This window comes from Oryzias latipes, chromosome 6, assembly GCF_053564925.1.
Source record: "Oryzias latipes strain Hd-rR chromosome 6, Olatipes_Hd-rR_3.1".
Taxonomy (NCBI): Eukaryota; Metazoa; Chordata; class Actinopteri; order Beloniformes; family Adrianichthyidae; genus Oryzias; species Oryzias latipes.
The window spans coordinates 11,223,644-11,241,818 of record NC_136242.1 but is presented as its reverse complement, the minus strand read 5'-3'; the positions used below and the strand labels follow the sequence as shown (position 1 = coordinate 11,241,818).

The 18,175-nt window shown below is 41.9% G+C and overlaps 2 long non-coding RNA genes across 2 annotated transcripts in view; both read right to left on the bottom strand.

The window, feature by feature from the left end:
- LOC144992425 (uncharacterized) overlaps window positions 1-18,175 on the bottom strand; it is a 278,631-nt gene that overhangs the window by 163,851 nt on the left and 96,605 nt on the right. The gene's annotated exons all lie outside the window — the stretch shown is intronic.
- On the bottom strand, window positions 4,733-5,830 carry LOC144992423 (uncharacterized). The gene is made up of 2 exons (XR_013656354.1): window positions 5,700-5,830; window positions 4,733-5,206 (listed from the first exon to the last, which is right to left on the bottom strand). It is a non-coding gene; the product is annotated as an uncharacterized LOC144992423 (long non-coding RNA).

The window sequence follows — 18,175 nt, the reverse complement described above, 5'->3', positions numbered from 1 at the left end:
CCGGACGGAAAAGGAAAGAGGGGAAGAAGAGAGAGGGACGTTAGAGAGAGGGGGGGTAAGGGGTGATAATAGGAGGGGAAAGGGGATAAGACCATGAAGCAGCATAAAGCAACAAGTTTACTGGTTGTTAATCATTATGGTAAGGTTCAAATGTAAAAAAAAAAAAAAACAAAAAAAAAAAAAAGGGCGGAGCCTGTCCACACACACACTCAAATGTTATAAACACACTTGTTAGTTGCAAAAATGTCCACCTGTCGACATGTACACAAAACAGATAGTGTTCACACGCATACTTATGCCTTAAAACCAACTAGTGTGAAATATTTCAGTCATTCAGTCTGTTGAGCTGACACCTGTGCTCAGGTGAGTGTTTATGTTCTTCTAAAATGGATGGTGGAACGTGAAAAGAAGGAGGGAGAGTGCCCAGCCATCCCCACCCCAAGACCCCCACCGCACCAGCAGCGGCAGCCGGATTCCCCCCAACACCACACGGGAACCGGCAGGGAACAACCGCCGCCCGGGCGACCAAGCCCGCCACCCAGGCCAGGGCCAGCAGGGCCGCCGCAAGGCCCCCAGAGCCAGAGAGCAGGGAGGCACGGAGGGAAAGAGGGCGCCGCCCCAGCCCAACCAGGAGAGCAGCCCCCCCGCCGCGCCGGGAGAACCCAACGCAGGGCCCCACCGGAGAAGGACGCCCACAGCCCCAGACGAGCACCCCACCACCACCCAGGATTTCCGGGCATCCCCCCGCCCCAACCCCAGGTACGGGCCAGGACCCCCCAAGGGAGACCCACTCCGCACTCCAGGCAGCCATCCGCCCGGCCAACGGTTGGTCCAGGGAGGAGCGAGGCAGGGGCCCGCCGCCCCCGCCCAGGAGGGGGGAACCCCGGGGAAAAAAGAGGGCCCACAAGGGGTGTTGTAAATATGGCCCGACCAGGCTCGGCCACAGTTGGAAATTTGGCGGGGCCCAGCACTCAGGAGCAAGGACCAGAACCCACCCCCCAGGGACACGAACACCCCCGGCTCAGATGTAATGTGAACCCCCCCACCGCGCGGAGAGAGCACCGCCGGGCCCAGGAAGCCAGCACCCCGGGGACACAGCCGCCGTTGCAAAGGGGCCCGTACCCCCCACCAGGGAAGAGGCAGGGGACAGATGGTCCTAGGTCCCACCTTCCTTGCAAAATGTGTGTGCGTGTATGTGTGTTTGAGAGAGTGTGTGTGTGCATGTGTGTGTGTTTATGTTGGGATGTATATATTGAGGGGGGAGGGGTGTGTGTACTAAGGGGGGTGCGGTTAAAATTGGCGGGTAGGGCACTAAGGGGTCATAGGTCCATTTCCACAGTGCAAGAAATTCACGTTGTACGATTTTTTAAAAACAATTTATTTATCTATTACTGTGACAAATAAGTATTTGATCACTTGTTTATCAGATAGATTTCTGACCAGCAAGGACCTGCTGTTCTGCTTTTAACTAGTCCAACTCCACTCAACTCATGATTCTAGATTCGTGGCACCTGTTTGAGGTCGTTAGCTTGCATAAAGGCACCTGTGCTCCCAAAAATCAGTCAGAAGTCTAACTACCAACATGGGCAAAACCAAAGAGCTGTCAAAAGACACAAGAGACAAAATGGTAGTCCTTCACAAAGGTGGAAGTGGCTACGGGGCAATTGCCAAGCAGCTTGGTGAGAAAAGAACAACTGTTGGAGCAATTGTCAGATCTTGCCCCTTGCAAGATCTCACCTCATGGGGTATCGAGGATGCTAAGGAAGGTGAAGAATCAGCCCAGAACTACACGGGAGGAGCTGGTCAATGACCTGAAGAGAGCTGGGACCACCGTTTCCAAGGCCACTATAAGTAATTCATTAAAACGTCATGGTTTAAAATAATGTATCGCACAGAAGGTTCCCCTGATGAAGTTAGCCCATGTCAAGGCCCGTCTGAAGTGTGCCAATGACCATCTTGATGATCCAGAGGAATCATGGGAGAAAGTCTTGTGGTGAGATGAGAGCAAAATAGAACTTTGGTCTTAACTCCATTCGCCGTGTTTGGAAGAGGAAGAAGGAGGAGCATCATCCCAAGAACACCATACCTACAGTGAAGCACGGGGGTGGAAGCATCATGCTCTGGGGGTGTTTTTCTGCACAGGGGACAGGACGACTGCACTGTATTAAGGATAGGATGAATGGGGCTCCGCATTGTGAGATATCGGGGCTGTTCAGACAGTACGCGCCGCGCGCGCACACACACAAGTCAAGGCAGCAAACACACAGTCAGTGGTGATCTCGTAGGGGACACGTGAGCGCCCCCCGAAAAAATTCTTTTATCCCCCAAATACTAAGAACACCAATTTCCATGTGCAATTGATGAAGTTTGCATCAAGGAGTCCCTACCATCCTGTCCGTATGTTGCGCTGTCTGTGAACACACAGCACGCGGGGGGTGGGGGTGGGGGCTGCACGAGGAGCAAACAACGAACAGGTAGAAAGGTATGAGGGGCCGTATAAGACATTATTTATTCTGAACCATTCACATTCATACATTCTTGCTCTCACAGTCATATATACTCTCTTTCGCATACATATATTCTCTTACGCATCCATATATTCTCTCTCTCACATTAATACATGCTTGCTCTCACAGTCATATATACTCTCTTTCGCATACATATATTCTCTTACGCATCCATATATTCTCTCTCTCACATTCATACATTCTTCCTCTCACAGTCATATATACTCTCTTTCGCATACATATATTCTCACTTGCACATTCATATATTCTCTCTCTCGCATGCATATATATTACTTTACACATACATACATTCTCACTCTCATTGTCACTCTTAAAAAAGAATGTATGTATGTGAAAGACAAGTATATATGAACGTGTGAGGAAGAGTTTATATGTGTGTGTGAGAGAGGAGTATGCATGAAACGGAAGTGACTTTGCATGAAAAGGAAGGCACTTTGAATGAAACGGAAGGCAGATGATTTCTCGTGCTCTGATTGGACGAGAGGCCGCCACCTCCCATTTTGAACAGACGCTAACACGAACCAATAAGAAGGCCATCGGAACCTTAAGAAATATTTTATCTTCACCTCAAGTGGTCACAAATCTGTCTGCATCTCTAGAGGCACAAAGGAATGTCTCAAATACCAATAATGGTAATAGAAGTGCCACCGAAACAGAAAACCCGTATCCACCTTATTCCTAGCCCCCATGAGCCTTTGCGTGAATTATGGGCGACACTTCCTGTAGACGCTGGAACACGCATTTACATTAAAACAAATTCCTCTTGTTTTCGATCCATAACTACATATAAATGTGGGAAAACCAGCTGTCATTTCTTAAAAAAGGCAACGGTGAGGTGGAGATGAAATATTTGTTAAGGTTCCGATGGCTGCAGGACCCCCGTGGCTACTTCTTGCCGGTTCGTTTTTTTTTTAAATAAACTTTATTAACAATATCTTGCACATACAAAATACCAAACACAAAACTCCACTGTGTGCAAAATACAATCTTCACGTTCGCCATGAGAATGAACAAAAAAAACATAATGATAACCATGTAAAACAGGTTATGCAAAAAGAAAACAAAAATAATAAGGCAAAGGAATCTGTTAAAGTTTCAGGAGAGACCATGTTTCAACTGTTCTGACAGCTTTTTTGTTAGTGGAAGATTTAATACTGTTCACATACAAAACCATTTCTTTCTGAAAAACATAAAACACGTTTTTTTTGTTGGCATATTTACACTTGTGTATAAAGTATTTAGCCATAATTATAAGTAAATTAACTACATATATTTTTTCTGCATTAAGTCTTTCTTGTGTAAAATATCCAAAAATAATATGCTCGTAAAATAATCTATAATTTTCACATTGATGAGTTCTTATAAAATGTATCACATCTTTCCAAAATAGTTGAGTGAAAGAGCAAAACCAAAAAAGATGAGGCACAGTTTCTGGTGAGGAATGACAGAATGAACAGTTTATGTCCAGATCTTTTTTAAACTTAGTAAAGAAATGTTTCACTGGATAAAATTTGTGAAGAATTTTGAAAGAAATTTCTCTGATTTTATTGGTGATGAAATACTTTTGTGGCAGGGTCCAAACCTTTTCCCACTGAATTCTACATCCAAAGCTGTTCCAGTATGAGATAACATACGGTTTTGTGGCAATCTCATTTTGAAACAGAGAACGGATACTTTGATTATTCCTGCTAGCTGAAAAACATACCTTTCCACAACACAAGTCTGTTAATTTGGGATTTCTTGCTGGTTCATGTTAGCGTCTGCACTGTAATCCCTAGCGAGTTGACTGAACTTAAAAATTATTGTGTAACAGATTACGCAACAGTTAAGTTATATTATTAAAACTTAAGTTAACATTTATTAAAATTCATATTGTCAGTTGGCTTACATTTGTATTATTTCATATAAAAAATATTAAGATTCCTCAATTTATAAAAGAGAGATTATTTACTTAAAGTTTTTAATATTTTCCAACTAAAAAACGCTTTAACTAACTATATTTTTATATTACTCAACTCATAAAATATGTAAAATTCACTCAAATGCTTTATAAATTCTTTAACTCATTAAATGTGTAGCATTGAAAATATTTAAAATTCTTCAGCTTAAAATGTATTCTAAACAGAGATATTGATACTGCCCCACTACATTTTAAAGGCTAACATTGATAAAAACCAACAAACGTGAAGGCCACACAATAATGATTGCTTAATACACTTTTTTTAATTGCTCTTTAAAAAAAAAGCACAAATATCAAGAGGATGAAGAAACAATAAGTGCAATAAACTGCATTATAAGAGTGCCACACAACATATTGACAAAAAAAGTTTGTTTTGTATACGGCAGAAAAAGCAAATGATCACAACAAAACACATTAGTTACATAACACTTAAACCAAAAAATAGTCCATTCTGGAAGACTCACTCAACGAAACATTCTTCAGCGTCAATAAATGTCCTTTCAGTGGTTTGCTGTCCTCAAGGCTCAAGACAGCATTCTGAATAAATATGAAGGCAAGTTCAAGTTTTTTGGGGTGCTGTAGGTCCAGAGCATAGATGTCCCCGAAGAGTTAGAAGAGATTAGTCAGCCAGATGTGTGGGACCACTGACGGCAGCATCCGGAGCGTCACCACGACAACTGAGAAGATACCCACAGAAGTGTCTGTGAGGTCTGGTATTCTGGAAAATACAAAACAAAAAACACAGATGAGTTCAGACCCTCAAAGATATTCATCACACTAATGTCCAAAACTGACATTCCTGCCATCTGTCAATGGGAATCTTTTCATGCTAACATTCTGTTAGCTTTTAATCAACTGGCTATGATGTTTTAAGGACCAACTCCAATTAAAATTGTGTTTTTAAAAAGTTCTTTAGCATTTTTCTGAAGGAGGACATTTATAAAATAATTTAAGACTAAAGCTTCATTTTTCTTTATTCAAATAATGATGGATCAGGAGCAGAAAAGGTAAATGAAAAGGTTCCCACTCCTTCCAATCAGGAGTCCCTGATGTTCGCCTTTCATCTTCCATCTCATTTTTAAAACCATTTAAAAATATCACTCAGTTTACAAACTACAAACAATTGCCCTATTTATTATGTCACTCAATAAAATCTCAATCAATATTAAAGGATTAGTGAAAACCATTGACAGGGAGTCGTGTGCACTTACAGTACAGGTCTTGAAGAAGTTGGAGGCATCTTCATGCAGATAAACAGGAAGTGCAAGGAGGACAAGTGCCCGTCTCATGTTCACGTCACGCTGGTCCTAAAAGAATAAAAAGAATTAAAGCTACAAGTAGCATTTAGCGGGCCCGAGCACGTGCGACCGCCTGGCACGAGCGACCGCCCCGTGAGCAACGCCCTGCTCGAGCCATTCTCGTCGTTCTTTCTTGTCCATTCTGGAGCTCCAAGCTAATGTTAATATGACAACAGCTTGTGGGGGGTGGGGGGGGGGGGACTGTAATCTGTTGCCTTAAGGGACAAAGACTTTTGCATATAGCATGAAAAAAATTCTTAAATCTAAGCCTCGTTTAGACCTGCTCATTTTCTCATTAAGGAGAAGAAGGTTTTTTATCAGATTAAGAAACAATTAATGATGATAATTGCTATTACTGTTCCTAAGAATGAGAAGAATAGAACTCATTCAATTTCCACTACAATGTCAGAGTGTCAGCTATGTCTGATAACTTGGCGAATTAGCTGGACCGGGATCTTGCAAAGTGCAGGTGGTTAACGTCCAGTGTGATGAGTCTGTGGACGGCAACAGTACAGCATAGCTTTTGGTTTCCACAAGAGAAGAATTCCTGACACATCTGCCCTAACAGACAACTACAAGAGGAGTTGAAATGTATAACACGGTGAAGGAGTTTTTGTGCAGAAAAAGGTACCATTAGAAAAGCTGGAAGCCATATCAGCAGACGGGGCTCCTGCTATGATTGACCGACAAACAGGTTTCATAACTAACTGTAAAGCTGACCAAGACTTTCCAAAATGTCTGCATTACTGCTGCTTCATTTACCAGTAGGCCTTATGTGCATAAGTGATTGGCTCTGGACACATAATGACTCCTATTGTGAAAATCATAAAAAAACCTCAGCTGCAAAGCAAAACAGCACAGGGTTTTTAAGGTGCTATTGGTGGAGATATCTGCTGAATATGGTGAATATGAATATGGTGAATCTGAACTTGTATTCTTGACTGACATTACTGGAAAACTAAACCACTTGATCTGCGAGCTGCAAGACATTGGCAAAACTATATTTTTTTATTGACCAGCCTGCCTGAGCCAGTGTTTTTCTTGTGGGGATCTTTTCTGCCAGGGCTTGCCAGCTTGGTCAGTGGATGTTGCTGCAGTTGTCTCCCTTGCTGGGACAGCTGGAGTTAAACATAGCAGCCTCACGGCTGTGAAGTGGACCCCGTTGCTGTCCCAGTCTGGATGGGCACTGTGGTAATGTTCCAATGTTCAGGCTGGCTCCTGGTATGAGGAGATTCCCAATTACCATTTCCTAACCGCAGAGCCAAGGATGTGTTTACATGTTTAGGTCAAAAATGTGATGGACAGCTTCATGTTGTCTATTGATGTAAGTTTACACCTAAACATGCCATCCTGTTACTAATCCAGTTGATGTGGTTCTCCATCTGTGTCTAGGTGATAGAAAAGCATTTTTTTATATTTAGAGCTCTAAGCAAACAAACAGTTGTCTATATAAAAGAGCTTTTACAATTGTGCACTTTTAGCAGGACTTTGAGTACATGTGACCAATGTATAATGGATTTTTACAGACTTTGTTTAAAACTGAAGGTGACAGAGACTTTGGAGAAGTGGCTACATTGTTCTGGACTTCTTTGTTTCATCCACAGAAGAGTAAAATATGTGATTGATTTTGAAAAGCTGCTGAAAAATGTATCTTTTTGAATATTGCAATTCTAATTTAGGTTTTACATTTTGTGTTCCATTTTTTGTGATTTTATTAGAAAGATTTGTGTTTTATTTGGTGTTTAAAGGTGGTACATATTGTATATACACAATCTTCTTAGAGACATTTGCTATATGTTGTGTTTGTTGTCATTGTAGTTTAATTTTATTGGATGTATTGAAAGGAAATGAAAAGAAGTTGCAGCATTGATTAAAAAAGCATAAAAGAGACATTTACTGTCTGATGTTACATCTGTAGGAGTGTACTGAGGCTGGGTTTTGTTTTGGAGCACATTCATATGTTTTGTTTGTAAAAAAAAAAAAGATAAAATATAAAGTTAATTGTATTTTGGATGAATAAAAAAGCAATGATTAGTGCTAAGGATGTATAAAAGACAAACAAAACAAAGGAAATTGCTGTATTTTAGTGTTGAACTAGGCTTTCTAACTGTTTTACTTTCTGTCTGCCACTCCTGGCTAATTTACATGTGAGCACACAGCCGGGGGGTGGGGGGGGGGGGGGGGGGGGGCTAACTCCACTCCTGCAGCAGGGGAGACTGATGAAAAGCTTGAGGATGTAAGATTGAAGTTGACCAGTTCCTTTTTCTAAATGTAAATATTTTTTATTTTTGGTGCTGATAAACTAAACAGAAGTTATGATAAAAATATTTGCTTGAGTCAAAATGTCCAAAAATTTGCTTTTAGCACAATAGGGTGATTAAGGTGGGTAAATGTTTCTCGTACGTATAGTGCTGCTTTTCAAACGTGGAGCTTTGTAAGACGCATCTAATTGTGAAATCTCAGCTTCCTGAGACAAAGGGCTGATTTCCTATGAAGCTTGATTATATGACTGCAACGGAATCGACCACTTCCTGTTTGGCAGTGCCTTACGCAGGCACCGTCAGATGTACAGCCATGAAACTTGAGATGATGAGAGAAGAGCCTTCTGAGTATCTCCAGTTTTAATTTCATGCACATCGGAAAAAGCACATAGAAAATACAGGGGAGAATGTGCCCTATGCAATAACTAGGTGGCGCTATAGAGCTCGTCCAAAGTTGTCATATCCATTGGTTCAGAATGGAAGCCTCATCATATCCATTGAATTTCAGTGAGATTGGACAAGGAATGTGCACGTGAGAGCAACTTTTATGTGCATGGCGAGACGCCCAACTTTGCCGCTCTGTCACGACCACACACCCGCATTGAAAGTTATGGCTTTTTATCAGAGTAAACTTCAATGGCTTTTTAACAGGTGGACATCATTTTGAGGTGTGTCGGCTCATCCTACTTGGAGCAGTGATGCTCCAAGTAAAACATGTCATTTCCTGTTGCCAGCAGGTGGCGCTACACCTTTTCCAGATTTTTCCACTGCAGATTTGTTCAAAGTCAGACTACAATAATGCACATCAATTTTTGTTCAGATTAGATTATGCATGGCTGAGTAATGGCCATTTTTCTTTTCATGGCGCGTTTTCGAAACGACCTCCAATTTTGACGTGCCGCCACGGTCACAAACAACCGTAAAAACTTAAAAGCTTCGCAATTTAACATCAGACATGTGTTTAGTTTACAAAACCAAAGTTTGGAGTCATTATTCACAAATCTCTAGGAGCAGTTCGTTCTAGAATGAGGCCTGCAAATGACCAAAATACAGCAAAAACGACATATTGACACCAATATAGCAGACTTCCTGTTCAACTGACAGCTTGGTACCAAGAGACTTTTTTGTAGGTTTTCATTTGATGAACATGTCCTGTGAAAAATCAAGCTTGTATGTTAAAGAACATGGCGGGGCTTGCGAAAACAAACATTGTAGGTGGCGCTATTGAGCCGTTTTTGTGCACCCGTGGGAGTGCTGTATATCTAAGTTGGAGATATGTATGGGGGAATCTCATTCTGAAATCTCAGCCTTGTGATACAAACGGCTGATTTTTTATGAATTTTTAATTATCTGACTGCAACGCAATCAACCACTTCCTGTTTGGCGGTGGCTTGCACAGGCACCGTCAGGTGTACACCCATGAAACTTTAAACGATGACAGAAAACCCTTGTGAGTATCTCCTGTTGAAATTTTATGAACATCGGACAAAGCACAGAGAAAAGATAGGTCAGAATGTGACAAAAAATGGATTTGTCACTATCTAGGTGGCGCTATGGAGCTCGTCCAAGATTGTCATATCCATGGGTTCAGAATGGAAGCCTCATCACCTCTATTGAATTTCAGTGAGATTGGACAAGGAATGTGCACGTGAGAGCAACTTTTGTGTGCACGGCGAGACGCCCAACTTCGCCGCTCTGTCACGACCACACCCCCGCATTGAAAGTTATGGCTTTTTATCAGAGTAAACATCAATGGCTTTTCAACAGGTGGACATCATTTTGAGGTGTGTCGGCTCATCCTACTTGGAGCAGTGATGCTCCAAGTAAAACATGTCATTTCCTTTTACCAGCAGGTGGCGCTACACCTATTCCAGATTCTTCCACTGCAGATGTGTTCAAAGTCAGACTACAATCATGCATATCAACTTTGGATAATATTGGATTATGCATGGCTGAGTAATGGCCATTTTTCTTTTCATGGCGTGTTTTCAAAATGACCTCCATTTTCGACGCGCCGCCACGGTCACAAACAACCGTAAAAACTTAAAAGCTTCGCAATTTAACATCGGACATGTGTTTAGTTTACAAAACCAAAGTTTGGAGTCATTATTCACAAATCTCTAGGAGGAGTTCGCTCTAGAGTGAGGCCTGCAAATGTCCAAAATGAAGCAAAAATGACATATTGACCTCAATATATCAGACTTCCTGTGCGAGTGACAGGTGGGTCCTTTCAGACTTTTTTGTAGGTCTCCATCTGAAGAACATGCCCTGTAAAAATCAAGCTTGTACGTTAAAGCGTATGCGGGGCGTCGGGACAAAAGTCACTGTAGGTGGCGCTATCAAGCCGTTTTTCTGCGCCCATGCCAATCTCCTATAAAATACGAAATTTTTCGCGACTCCTGATGTGTGTGCCAAATTTGGTGAGTTTTGGGGTATGTTAAAGACCTCAAAAAGGCGACTCTTCCGGTAGAATAATAATAATAATAATAATAATTAAAGCTACAAGTAGCATTTAGCGGGCCCGAGCACGTGCGACCGCCTGGCACGAGCGACCGCCCCGTGAGCAACGCCCTGCTCGAGCCATTCTCGTCGTTCTTTCTTGTCCATTCTGGAGCTCCAAGCTAATGTTAATATGACAACAGCTTGTGGGGGGTGGGGGGGGGGGGGACTGTAATCTGTTGCCTTAAGGGACAAAGACTTTTGCATATAGCATGAAAAAAATTCTTAAATCTAAGCCTCGTTTAGACCTGCTCATTTTCTCATTAAGGAGAAGAAGGTTTTTTATCAGATTAAGAAACAATTAATGATGATAATTGCTATTACTGTTCCTAAGAATGAGAAGAATAGAACTCATTCAATTTCCACTACAATGTCAGAGTGTCAGCTATGTCTGATAACTTGGCGAATTAGCTGGACCGGGATCTTGCAAAGTGCAGGTGGTTAACGTCCAGTGTGATGAGTCTGTGGACGGCAACAGTACAGCATAGCTTTTGGTTTCCACAAGAGAAGAATTCCTGACACATCTGCCCTAACAGACAACTACAAGAGGAGTTGAAATGTATAACACGGTGAAGGAGTTTTTGTGCAGAAAAAGGTACCATTAGAAAAGCTGGAAGCCATATCAGCAGACGGGGCTCCTGCTATGATTGACCGACAAACAGGTTTCATAACTAACTGTAAAGCTGACCAAGACTTTCCAAAATGTCTGCATTACTGCTGCTTCATTTACCAGTAGGCCTTATGTGCATAAGTGATTGGCTCTGGACACATAATGACTCCTATTGTGAAAATCATAAAAAAACCTCAGCTGCAAAGCAAAACAGCACAGGGTTTTTAAGGTGCTATTGGTGGAGATATCTGCTGAATATGGTGAATATGAATATGGTGAATCTGAACTTGTATTCTTGACTGACATTACTGGAAAACTAAACCACTTGATCTGCGAGCTGCAAGACATTGGCAAAACTATATTTTTTTATTGACCAGCCTGCCTGAGCCAGTGTTTTTCTTGTGGGGATCTTTTCTGCCAGGGCTTGCCAGCTTGGTCAGTGGATGTTGCTGCAGTTGTCTCCCTTGCTGGGACAGCTGGAGTTAAACATAGCAGCCTCACGGCTGTGAAGTGGACCCCGTTGCTGTCCCAGTCTGGATGGGCACTGTGGTAATGTTCCAATGTTCAGGCTGGCTCCTGGTATGAGGAGATTCCCAATTACCATTTCCTAACCGCAGAGCCAAGGATGTGTTTACATGTTTAGGTCAAAAATGTGATGGACAGCTTCATGTTGTCTATTGATGTAAGTTTACACCTAAACATGCCATCCTGTTACTAATCCAGTTGATGTGGTTCTCCATCTGTGTCTAGGTGATAGAAAAGCATTTTTTTATATTTAGAGCTCTAAGCAAACAAACAGTTGTCTATATAAAAGAGCTTTTACAATTGTGCACTTTTAGCAGGACTTTGAGTACATGTGACCAATGTATAATGGATTTTTACAGACTTTGTTTAAAACTGAAGGTGACAGAGACTTTGGAGAAGTGGCTACATTGTTCTGGACTTCTTTGTTTCATCCACAGAAGAGTAAAATATGTGATTGATTTTGAAAAGCTGCTGAAAAATGTATCTTTTTGAATATTGCAATTCTAATTTAGGTTTTACATTTTGTGTTCCATTTTTTGTGATTTTATTAGAAAGATTTGTGTTTTATTTGGTGTTTAAAGGTGGTACATATTGTATATACACAATCTTCTTAGAGACATTTGCTATATGTTGTGTTTGTTGTCATTGTAGTTTAATTTTATTGGATGTATTGAAAGGAAATGAAAAGAAGTTGCAGCATTGATTAAAAAAGCATAAAAGAGACATTTACTGTCTGATGTTACATCTGTAGGAGTGTACTGAGGCTGGGTTTTGTTTTGGAGCACATTCATATGTTTTGTTTGTAAAAAAAAAAAAGATAAAATATAAAGTTAATTGTATTTTGGATGAATAAAAAAGCAATGATTAGTGCTAAGGATGTATAAAAGACAAACAAAACAAAGGAAATTGCTGTATTTTAGTGTTGAACTAGGCTTTCTAACTGTTTTACTTTCTGTCTGCCACTCCTGGCTAATTTACATGTGAGCACACAGCCGGGGGGTGGGGGGGGGGGGGGGGGGGGGCTAACTCCACTCCTGCAGCAGGGGAGACTGATGAAAAGCTTGAGGATGTAAGATTGAAGTTGACCAGTTCCTTTTTCTAAATGTAAATATTTTTTATTTTTGGTGCTGATAAACTAAACAGAAGTTATGATAAAAATATTTGCTTGAGTCAAAATGTCCAAAAATTTGCTTTTAGCACAATAGGGTGATTAAGGTGGGTAAATGTTTCTCGTACGTATAGTGCTGCTTTTCAAACGTGGAGCTTTGTAAGACGCATCTAATTGTGAAATCTCAGCTTCCTGAGACAAAGGGCTGATTTCCTATGAAGCTTGATTATATGACTGCAACGGAATCGACCACTTCCTGTTTGGCAGTGCCTTACGCAGGCACCGTCAGATGTACAGCCATGAAACTTGAGATGATGAGAGAAGAGCCTTCTGAGTATCTCCAGTTTTAATTTCATGCACATCGGAAAAAGCACATAGAAAATACAGGGGAGAATGTGCCCTATGCAATAACTAGGTGGCGCTATAGAGCTCGTCCAAAGTTGTCATATCCATTGGTTCAGAATGGAAGCCTCATCATATCCATTGAATTTCAGTGAGATTGGACAAGGAATGTGCACGTGAGAGCAACTTTTATGTGCATGGCGAGACGCCCAACTTTGCCGCTCTGTCACGACCACACACCCGCATTGAAAGTTATGGCTTTTTATCAGAGTAAACTTCAATGGCTTTTTAACAGGTGGACATCATTTTGAGGTGTGTCGGCTCATCCTACTTGGAGCAGTGATGCTCCAAGTAAAACATGTCATTTCCTGTTGCCAGCAGGTGGCGCTACACCTTTTCCAGATTTTTCCACTGCAGATTTGTTCAAAGTCAGACTACAATAATGCACATCAATTTTTGTTCAGATTAGATTATGCATGGCTGAGTAATGGCCATTTTTCTTTTCATGGCGTGTTTTCGAAACGACCTCCAATTTTGACGTGCCGCCACGGTCACAAACAACCGTAAAAACTTAAAAGCTTCGCAATTTAACATCAGACATGTGTTTAGTTTACAAAACCAAAGTTTGGAGTCATTATTCACAAATCTCTAGGAGCAGTTCGTTCTAGAATGAGGCCTGCAAATGACCAAAATACAGCAAAAACGACATATTGACACCAATATAGCAGACTTCCTGTTCAACTGACAGCTTGGTACCAAGAGACTTTTTTGTAGGTTTTCATTTGATGAACATGTCCTGTGAAAAATCAAGCTTGTATGTTAAAGAACATGGCGGGGCTTGCGAAAACAAACATTGTAGGTGGCGCTATTGAGCCGTTTTTGTGCACCCGTGGGAGTGCTGTATATCTAAGTTGGAGATATGTATGGGGGAATCTCATTCTGAAATCTCAGCCTTGTGATACAAACGGCTGATTTTTTATGAATTTTTAATTATCTGACTGCAACGCAATCAACCACTTCCTGTTTGGCGGTGGCTTGCACAGGCACCGTCAGGTGTACACCCATGAAACTTTAAACGATGACAGAAAACCCTTGTGAGTATCTCCTGTTGAAATTTTATGAACATCGGACAAAGCACAGAGAAAAGATAGGTCAGAATGTGACAAAAAATGGATTTGTCACTATCTAGGTGGCGCTATGGAGCTCGTCCAAGATTGTCATATCCATGGGTTCAGAATGGAAGCCTCATCACCTCTATTGAATTTCAGTGAGATTGGACAAGGAATGTGCACGTGAGAGCAACTTTTGTGTGCACGGCGAGACGCCCAACTTCGCCGCTCTGTCACGACCACACCCCCGCATTGAAAGTTATGGCTTTTTATCAGAGTAAACATCAATGGCTTTTCAACAGGTGGACATCATTTTGAGGTGTGTCGGCTCATCCTACTTGGAGCAGTGATGCTCCAAGTAAAACATGTCATTTCCTTTTACCAGCAGGTGGCGCTACACCTATTCCAGATTCTTCCACTGCAGATGTGTTCAAAGTCAGACTACAATCATGCATATCAACTTTGGATAATATTGGATTATGCATGGCTGAGTAATGGCCATTTTTCTTTTCATGGCGTGTTTTCAAAATGACCTCCATTTTCGACGCGCCGCCACGGTCACAAACAACCGTAAAAACTTAAAAGCTTCGCAATTTAACATCGGACATGTGTTTAGTTTACAAAACCAAAGTTTGGAGTCATTATTCACAAATCTCTAGGAGGAGTTCGCTCTAGAGTGAGGCCTGCAAATGTCCAAAATGAAGCAAAAATGACATATTGACCTCAATATATCAGACTTCCTGTGCGAGTGACAGGTGGGTCCTTTCAGACTTTTTTGTAGGTCTCCATCTGAAGAACATGCCCTGTAAAAATCAAGCTTGTACGTTAAAGCGTATGCGGGGCGTCGGGACAAAAGTCACTGTAGGTGGCGCTATCAAGCCGTTTTTCTGCGCCCATGCCAATCTCCTATAAAATACGAAATTTTTCGCGACTCCTGATGTGTGTGCCAAATTTGGTGAGTTTTGGGGTATGTTAAAGACCTCAAAAAGGCGACTCTTCCGGTAGAATAATAATAATAATAATAATTAAAGCTACAAGTAGCATTTAGCGGGCCCGAGCACGTGCGACCGCATGGCACGAGCGACCGCCCCGTGAGCAACGCCCTGCTCGAGCCATTCTCGTCGTTTTTTCTTGTCCATTCTGGAGCTCCAAGCTATTGTTAATACGACAGCAGCCTGGGGGGGGGGGGGGGGGGGGGCTGTAATCTGTTGCCTTAAGGGACAAAGACTTTTGCATATAGCATGAAAAAAATTCAAGCAATGATGATAATTGCTATCACTGTCCCTAAGGATGAGAACAATAGAACTCATTCAATTTCCACTACAATGTCTAGATGAGTGTCAGCTATGTCTGATAACTTGGCCAATTAGCTGGACCGGGATCTTGCAAAGTGCAGGTGGTTAACGTCCAGTGTGATGAGTCTGTGGACGGCAACAGTACAGCATAGCTTTTGGTTTCCACAAGAGAAGAACTCCTGACACATCTGCCCTAACAGACAACTACAAGAGGAGTTGAAATGTATAACACGGTGAAGGAGTTTTTGTGCAGAAAAAGGTACAATTAGAAAAGCTGGTAGCAGTGACTGCAGATGGGACTCCTGCTATGATCAATAGACAAACAGGTTTCATCACTCACTGTAAAGCTGACCCAGACTTTCCAAAATGTCTGCATTACTGCTGCGTCATTCACCAGCAGGCCTTATGTGCAGAAGTGATTGGCTCTGGACATATAATGACTCTTATTCTGAAAATCGTAAACAACCTCAGCTGCAAAGCAAAACAGCACAGGATTTTTAAGGTGCTATTGGAGGAGATGTCTGTTGAATATGGTGAATATGAACATTGTGAATCTGAACTTGCATTCTTGACTGACATTACTGGAAAACTAAACCACTTGATCTGCGAGCTGCAAGACAATGGCAAAACTATTTTTTTTGACCAGCCTGCCTGAGCCAGTGTTTTTCTTGTGGGGATCTTTTCTGCCAGGGCTTGTCAGCTTGGTCAGTGGATGTTGCTGCAGTTGTCTCCCTTGCTGGGACAGCTGGAGTTAAACACAGCAGCTCACGGCTCTGAAGTGGACCCCGTTGCTGTCCCAGTCTGGATGGGCACTGTGGCGATGTTCCAATGGCCAGGCTGGCTCCTGGTATAAAGAGATTCCCAAATACCATTTCCTAACCGCAGAGCCAAGGATGTGTTTACATGTTTAGGTCAAAAATGTGATGGACAGCTTCATGTTGTCTAAACATGCCACCCTGTTATTAATCCAGTTGATATGGTTCTCCATCTGTGTCTAGGTGATAGAAAAGCATTTTTTTTATATTTAGAGCTCTAAGCAAACAAACAGTTGTCTATATAAAAGAGCTTTTACAATTGTGCACTTTTAGCAGGTCTCTGAGTTCATGTGACCAATGTATGGTGGATTTTCACAGACCTTGTTTAAAACTGAAGGTGAGAGAGACTTAGAGAAATGGCTTCATTGTTCTGGAGTTCTTTGTTTCATCCACAGAAGAGTAGAATTGGTGATTGATTTTGAAAAGCTGCTGAAAAAAGTATCTTTTTCAAATTGCAATTTCTAACTTGGGTTTTACATTTTGTGTTCCATTTTTTGTGCTTTAATTGGGAAGCATTTGTTATTTGTTTGGTGTTTTTAAGGTTCTGCAAATATACACATCATTTTTTAGAGACATTTGTTATCAGTTGTGTTTGTTGATTTGTAGTTTAATTTCATTGGATGTATAGATGTCGTGTGGGGGGGAGGCTCGAGAGCAGGTAGGACCCAGGCGCAGAGACGGGAGGCAAACGGGTTCAGGGCAAGTGGGTTTATTTAACTAACAAAAAGCGCTGCAGAGCAGGATGACAAAACTAAAAACAAAAACTTACTGTGGCATGGCAAGGGACATGGACGCCAGACAAGAAGACGTGATCAACATGAGCAGAAGTTAATGGACCAGCACAGGAGGAAGGCAGAGACAAGACATATATACAGACAGGGCAGACAAGACACAGGTGAACACGATTAGGGCAGATGGGGACCAAAGGAAGTAAAACTCAAGAAACATGACAAGACAGGAAACCTTTCAAAATAAAACAGGAAACAGAACCAAACAAGACAGAACAAGAACTAAAGCGAAAAAAAAGACAACAAACTGAAACCATGACAATAGAAAGGAAAAGAAGTTCAAACATTGATTATAAAAAAGGATATAAGAGATAAAAAAAAAAAGAAAAAGGAAAAGAAAAAAGATAAAATATTGATTTAATTGCATTTTGAATGAATAAAAAACAATGATTAATAGAATCAGAATCAGGAATCAGAAAAAGTTTTATTGCCAGGTTCAGTAGAGCGCACTTTACAAAACGAGGAATTTGACTTGGTGTATAGTGCAATTAAGAATAAGTTAAAAATTAAGTTAACAACAACAACACACTATATACAGTAGAGTAAGGTGAATTAAAGTGGGAGCACAGATGGGCTGGGATGGTGGGGCCTGTAAGTGGCACCGACAGTCCTTTGGTGGGCGGGGGGGGAGGGGGGGTCACCTGGGGGAGTTGGGGTTCTGTTCAGCAGGCTGGCTGCAGTGGGGAAGAAGCTGTTCTTGTGGCGCGAGGTCCTGGTCCTTATGGACCGGAGCCTCTTGCCAGAAGGGAGGGGCCGAAAGAGATTATGTCCTGGATGAGAGGGGTTGGCTACAATCCTGGCTGCCCGCCTCCAGGTCCTGGAGATGTGCAGCTCCTGGAGAGACGGGATGTGGCAGCCGATCACCTTCTCTGCTGAGTGGATGACGCGTTGCAGCTTGGCCTTGTCTCTGGCCGTGGCCGCAGCGAACCAGACTGTGATGGAGGACGTGAGGGTGGATTCGATGATGGCGGTGTAAAAGTCTACCAGCATCTTTTCAGGGAGGTGAAACTTCTTCAGCTGCCTCAGGAAGTACATCC